Source organism: Mustela putorius, unplaced genomic scaffold (assembly GCF_011764305.1).
Source record: "Mustela putorius furo isolate JIRA1106 unplaced genomic scaffold, ASM1176430v1.1 tig00537227_pilon_pilon_pilon, whole genome shotgun sequence".
Lineage (NCBI taxonomy): Eukaryota > Metazoa > Chordata > Mammalia > Carnivora > Mustelidae > Mustela > Mustela putorius.
This window is the reverse complement of record NW_025422368.1, coordinates 36,242,541-36,249,378: the sequence shown is the minus strand read 5'-3', so window position 1 is coordinate 36,249,378 and position 6,838 is coordinate 36,242,541. Positions and strand designations below refer to the sequence as shown.

At 38.4% G+C, this 6,838-nt stretch overlaps 1 non-coding gene across 1 annotated transcript; it reads right to left on the bottom strand.

The window, feature by feature from the left end:
* Window positions 1–4,457: 4,457 nt before the first annotated feature.
* LOC123390120 lies at window positions 4,458–4,563 on the bottom strand. Its single transcript, XR_006604746.1, has one exon. It is a non-coding gene; the product is annotated as a U6 spliceosomal RNA (small nuclear RNA).
* Window positions 4,564–6,838: the final 2,275 nt, after the last annotated feature.

Here is a 6,838-nt window from a genome sequence, read left to right as displayed (position 1 = left end):
CCAGAGCACACCACGTGCCCATAGCATAGCCATACCAGCCATTGGTAGACACTCTCTAGTGTGCTCTGGGCACATCTTCTCCCTCCAGTTAGGTTCTGTGTATATCAAGCACTCCTATTTGTTCCCTGACTGGTTTCTACCCATTGTACTTGTTGTTTTAATGATCTAAATTAATTAAATATTGAACAAAATGACGCTGTGTAAAAAGAGAAAGAGTTGTGGTTTCTGTGAATACTAAGTTCGGGATATGCAAAGCCTAGAAAGGGGTTGAGTACTTGAAATAGCTGTTGATTTGGTTGTGGGGAGGCAAATATAAAAGGTTGAAAAAGAAAAATGCAAAGTCTAGGATTCGGCACTGAATTACTTTGTATGTGATCTGAAGTCCTTGATTCACTTTAAAGAAACTCAAGGAAGAAATCATAAACCAGGAATTATGGGTGTAGTTTACGAAAGAAAGATGTGCCACTGTAATCCACAGACCCATGTTTAAAAACAAAAAGGTAATGAAAGTTTTCAAAATCTAAAACTTCTGCCCTAAAGCAAAACACATGTACAGTATTTACATCTTTTAAGGTAAAATACAGGCTTCTGAAATGTGTGTGCTATTTTAAGCAGTTTTTGCAGTTAATCAATTGTCAACCAATACCCAATCCAGATCAGGTCATATAATAAGGCTTCTATAGAATTTTATTTGGCATATAGTGAGATTTGTGTATAGAAGCTTTTGCACTTTGTGATATATTTCTGTGCAATTTTAAGTCTCTTACAGTATATCTGCCTTTTGTAGCAAGATTTTTGTTTTTAAAGCTTTTTTATTTTTAAATTGCCAACGTATTTTTGACAACAAAGCCATAATGTATCACATGACAAAAGAGTCAACCTCAATAAAGCCATACTGTCATGTCTATACCAACTCAAAATACAAAAAAATGTTCTTTGGAATCCAACTTGGCTTTATGAAACATACTTCACTACAGATTAGAACAGGACACACATTCTATCTGGCAACCACAAATCAATATTTGGCATCTCCACTGGAAATTTTGTAAAAATTGCCTTTTAAGAAGTTCACACTGACTAAAAGACAGCTGGGTATAACAAACTCAGAACTTTTCTTAGGAAGGATGATTTAATGTGAAGTTAATGATTCATTAGGGGAGGAAGAGAGAACTGGAGAAGAAGTTTTGTTTCATCATTTCCCAACCTTTTAGAATCAAAGATTGAAGCAGTTTTGGAAGTGGGGACAATCTCGGACAATCTCGGAGGTCTGCATGCCTTTCTCTCACAGCAGAAAGTTCTTCAGATCAAATGGTCCGCTACTCTGCTAGATGTCTGCTAAAATGAGATGTTGCCCACACTGGAAAGGAGTATACTTCATTACTGAAAAACTTGTCAGAAAATTCTTTCTTTCTTTCTTTTTAAGATCTTATTTATTTATTTGAGAATGAGAGCATGAGTATTGGGGGAGAGGGGCAGAGGGAGGAGAAGCGGACCACCCCCCACCTGCGTTGAACGCCCTCTTGATGCAGGGCAGGATCTCAAGGATCATGACCCAAGCTGAAAGCAGATGTTTAACCAACTGAGCCACTCAGGCGCCCCTCAGAAAATTCTTTCTTACTGTGAGTTTGACTCTATCATTTTGTCCCCTCCACTTCTGGATTTCAGTTGTGAAACTTGCAATTTGAACATTTCTGTTCTTTCAAGGTTTGAGGAAACTGGGTATAGTTATCCTGGAAAAAACAAAGTGTGAGTGTATGTGTGTGTGTGTGTGTGTGTTTGTCCTGGATGGGGTATGGGTAAGAGGAAGAAACTTCTCAGTATAAGGGAAAGCCACCTATTAGTTTAGCAATTAAATAATGTGGAGGAATGCCTTAAAAAGTAGAAGACAGAAGTTGTTCCAGAAGACAGCAGTGGTTAACTACTGGGGCGACTTCAGGACAGGATTCTTTATTGGGCGGAATGTCAGGATAAGAGGCTTCTAAAGTTCTGTTGAATATTCTAAAAGTTCTTAATATACCCGATAGTCTCCATGATTTTCAACCCCGTAATGTACTTAGTTTCTTCAAGAATCCTTTATACACTGTGGCTTCCAGATCTTTTCACTATTTCAGCTGGTCTGGTATGAAAGCATGATGATGTAATAAATATCCTTAAAATTCTGTATCTAAAATTTAAATTTATAATCAGTAAAAATTATGCTGAAATGGGGTCACCAGGGAATGGCTTCCATGTGGTGATTTCGATATTGCTAATAAAAGACAATAAAATGGGGTGCCTGGGTGGCACAGTCAGTTAAGGGTCCAACTCTTGATTTTGGCTCAGGTCATGATCTCAGTGTCATGAGATCGAGCCCTGTGTCAGTCTCTGTGCTCATTACGGAGTCTGCTTAGGCTTCTCTCCCCCTCCTCTCTTTGCCCCTCCCCACCCTCTAAAATAAATAAATAAATCTTTAAAGGAAAAAAAAAAAAAGACAATATGAAATGCATTGTGGCTAATGAGCCTTGGAAAACACTAATGTCAAGAAAGTGGCCAGAACTGATTCTCAGAACTAGAATATCACCAATAAACCAGTAAATTGGTTAATTACTTTGTAGCTTATTTAAAGAGACACAGGTCAAGATTCCCTTGTTCATAATCCAGATAACTTGGAAAATGAATTTTTACATAACCCATTTGGTGGCAGAAACTGATGTGAAGCACTGGAGGCTATTTGATTATCTGTAATTACCCTAGTCTCTGAATACTCATATGTTTGGCAGCTGATTTATTTAAATATTTAATTCAGGGGTGCACTCTATTACTTTTCTAGATCCAAAGTATTTGAATTCAGAAACACATCTGGCCAACAAGAGCAGGTTTGCTTAACCTGGTGTGTGTTCCTGGAGACTGGCGCTGGGCACCTGTGTTTTTGCAAGAAAAAGGAGAAGTGATTCTCCTTGCAGCAGCATGAGCTCTAGACACTCTGAAGGATCTGGCTGTACAAATAAAACAACAGGACCAGAAGAAAACATACTTTCAGCGCTATGCTAGGCTCCCAAACAGTAATGGAAATCTACACATACAACCACCCCCATACATACACACTAAACACAAAATAAATAAAAACAGACCAAATACAAACCAAGGGGAATGAAAAAAGGGGAAAAAATGACTCAATCATTCCAAAGATTTTAAGATAACATATTGGTTACAGTGGGCTATTTTATGCTATGATGATCAATAAACTTCAGCATCTCACAGACGTAACACCATCCAAGCTTCCCTCTCACTCTCGCTACACACCACTGCAGGCAGTTGGGGGAATCTGCTCTGCACAGTCACTGAAGAACTTGACTGACGAAGGTCTTGCCCTCCAGCATGTCGTAAGCTGTTGCAACTGGATAAAAGAAGGTGTGGAGAACCCAAACCCACCCTTCCCAGCTTCGGACCAGAAATGGCATAGACCTCTTTCATTTCTTTCTTTTTTTTTTTTTTCCAGAAGCTTTTTTTTTTTAAGATTTATTTATTTGACGGACAGAGATCACAAGCAGGCAGACAGAGAGAGGAGGACAGAGAGCCAGATGTGGGACTCGATCCCAGGACGCTGGGATCATGACCTGAGCTGAAGGCAGAGGCTTTAATCCATTGAGCCACCCAGGCGCCTCGCCACTTTCATTTCTATGGCTCCAGATTGTTCATGTTGCCTCCCCTAAACACAAGTGTTTAGATAGGACAGCATATGGAATATTTACTGATGGTTACTGTGTCTGCTGTAAAAAGAGGAAAAAAAGAAACAGAAAAAGTGGGACAGGTAGACATTTAAAATGACATGGTATAAACAAATTCAGATAAATCTGTAATCCCAATATACAAATCAAGTATGCTTCTAAGTAAAAAAAAGTGGATAATGCCAGAAAGAATTTTTTTAACCTAATTATTCAATGCTTAAGAGAATCACCAAAAATAGGAAAACAAGTAAAGTTTGAAAATAAAAAGACAAAGAAGGATGTAACAGGCAACCATGAACCAAAAGAAAGCTGATGTGGCTCTATTTTTATCAGAAGTAATAGGTGTTAAGACTAAAAATTATTAAGTATAAAGGGAGAGATTCATAATAGTTTTTTAAAAGCTCAATTCAAGAAGAAAATATAAAAATTCTAAACTTATGTGTAGCTAATAAAATAGCAAATTATATAAAGTAAAAACTGATAAGGTGGAGAAAAAATACAGCTCACAAAGGTTAAGATATCTACTATCTGGCCTTTTATAGAATAAGTTTGTAGATCTCTATACATGGACGCATAAGACAACTCAACAAATTTCAAAATATTGGTTTCAAATGACAGTAATCTTTGAAGCACGATGCAACTAAGTAAGCTGTCAATTAGAAATAAGTTAAAATTAGTAAAAATTTTGCATTCTTGAATATTTAAAAGGAAACCATACATTTATATATTTATCTATTTATTTTTTTAATTTAAAATATGGAATGCTTCATGAATTTGCATGTTACTCTTCACAAGGGCCATGCTAATCTTCCCTGTATCATTCCAATTTTAGTATATGTGCTGCCGAAGCAAGCACGGAAACCATACTTTTAAATAATGCATAGGTCAAAGGTGAAATAGTATCAGAGTTTTAGAATACTTTGTAGAAATAGTATCGGAATTTTAGAATACTTTGTAGTAAGTGATAATGAAAATATGATATATCAGAACTCGATAGATGGCCGAAGATGGACAATTTGAACATCACTAAGTTCACTGATTGCAATGCATAAAAACAGATCAAATATGTTCAAATCCATGAGTTTAGATACTTGGGGAAATAGCTAAGAGGTCACTTTGGGAAGATAACAGAGAATTAATTATTCATTGATAAACAAAAAGAAAAAAAATCACGCATTTATCATGTCCTTCCTGCATGGACCATACCGTCAATAGTCAATGAACTATAAACAATGGCGTAGGTGGACCAGTTGAAACTTTTGGGGAAACCTAAGAGGCCAATTCTGTTCAGATGCCCAAGTGAGGCCACTCAAAGGGAACTCTTCAGGAGGTCTATGGAAACTTGTGGTCTCTGTGCACTGCTCATGGAATTTCAGGACAGTGAGGACAAGCTTGGAACCAGCAGGGAATTACGCATCTATCCATCACCATATCTAACTGCAACAAACTTCTGAAAGCAGTGTTTACTACTTCACTTCTACCTCCCAGGTTTCATGTAGGCTCTTCTTTCAGCCAACGCTAACTCAGAGCCATGACAGAAAGGGAATTCTGGAAAACAGCGCAATTTAGAATAGCTATACATCTTCTTTTAACTGCTTCCAAATGAAGAAATTAGCAAAATCATGCTTCCACTTAAAGAAGATATAACTACCCCTCACACAGCTGACAAGGCGCTGATCTTTCCCAAAGAATACACAAAAATGAGATCCATCTTCGGATGATGTCCATTTGTTTTATAGCTGGATTGCACTCCTTCTTTGGTATCTTGTAACTTACATAGTAATGTACAAAGTCAGTATGTTGTGTTATATAGTAGAAGAATGGGAGAGAAGAAAAGAAAAAAGTGGTGTGTATGCATACCTACAGACAGGTATGACTATATTTATATACCCATAATATGAATATGAAAAAATGAAAATGAAAATGAAAAAATATACCCATAATACTGCAATCCTCATATCCGCAGTTGCTCACATGGTCATGGCTGCTATTTACAACCTCCTTTGTACCCAGTTAGTATTTTCTGCTCTCAGTGAGCGGTTGGCTTTCTTTGAGGGTGACCCAAACCTTTACTCCCGAAGGATGTGTATCATTTGCCGTCCTACTGTATTGGGCTGTTGTGGCTTTCTGTCGACTTTCTTCATAGCACACAGGAGTATAAGAGGTGTCCCTGGAGATGTCCCCTTCTGCCCCCATCATGTAGTAGCAACCCAATTTCCCCCTGAGGAGCAGGATCAACCAAGTAACTAATATAGTAAGCCACTTTCTTTTTTTTCACTGGTTGGTTCAGTGGCATGAGAAAGCCTGAATGGCCACGTTACAGTCCCAGCTTCGAGTTTGCTGGAATCATTTTTGTATCCCTACTGAAAGCACCTTTCCTTTGGGACTAAGACCTCTAAATCAACAGTACACAAAGTTGAGGGAATGGGAAGCACAGTTTTTGTTTGTGGACCATTAGAGTTATTAATAAGAAGAACAGTCCCATTTCCATCCCTTAATTCTTGGAACTGTGATAAAAAGCACCATATGGTGGTTACTTACTCAGTGCGTATATTGCATCCTGTAAAACATTATTCTTGCCCTGAAAAGTGTTGTCATCCATCTGGCACCACAACTGAGTCTTCAAAAGGCCATTCCCCAAACCTATCAGGCCAACTGCTTCAAAATGATGGAGAACATGATAAGCCCAGTGAATTCTATGAGCTTGAGCCCATTGCTATCATTCATCTGGTATAAAATCACTTTTCTGTTCAGAAAGGAATGCCATGAGGATGAATGAGACATTTTGTGGTTCACAGAAGATGATTTTGCCAGAAGCATTGCAGGCAGGAAAGGCAAATCTATACCCACTTCAGACCCCGGGAAGGATTTTCCATAACCAATATCGTTAGGACCTCTCTTGATCTGGTGGTGGTGCAACAGGTGTCCACTTTTGGGGTTGCTAGTGTACCCTGAAAGCCCATCTGTAACCAGGCCTGAATTTTGTCTTCCTCAGAATAGTGGGACCCAGAGAAATTCCCAGGAGGCCAGAGGTGTGGATGGAGACAGAGGAGACAGTTAATAGGGATAAGAACCACGGGAATCTGAGCCAGTTACTCATGCAACTTACCTGTACCTTCAGGACCCGCTTG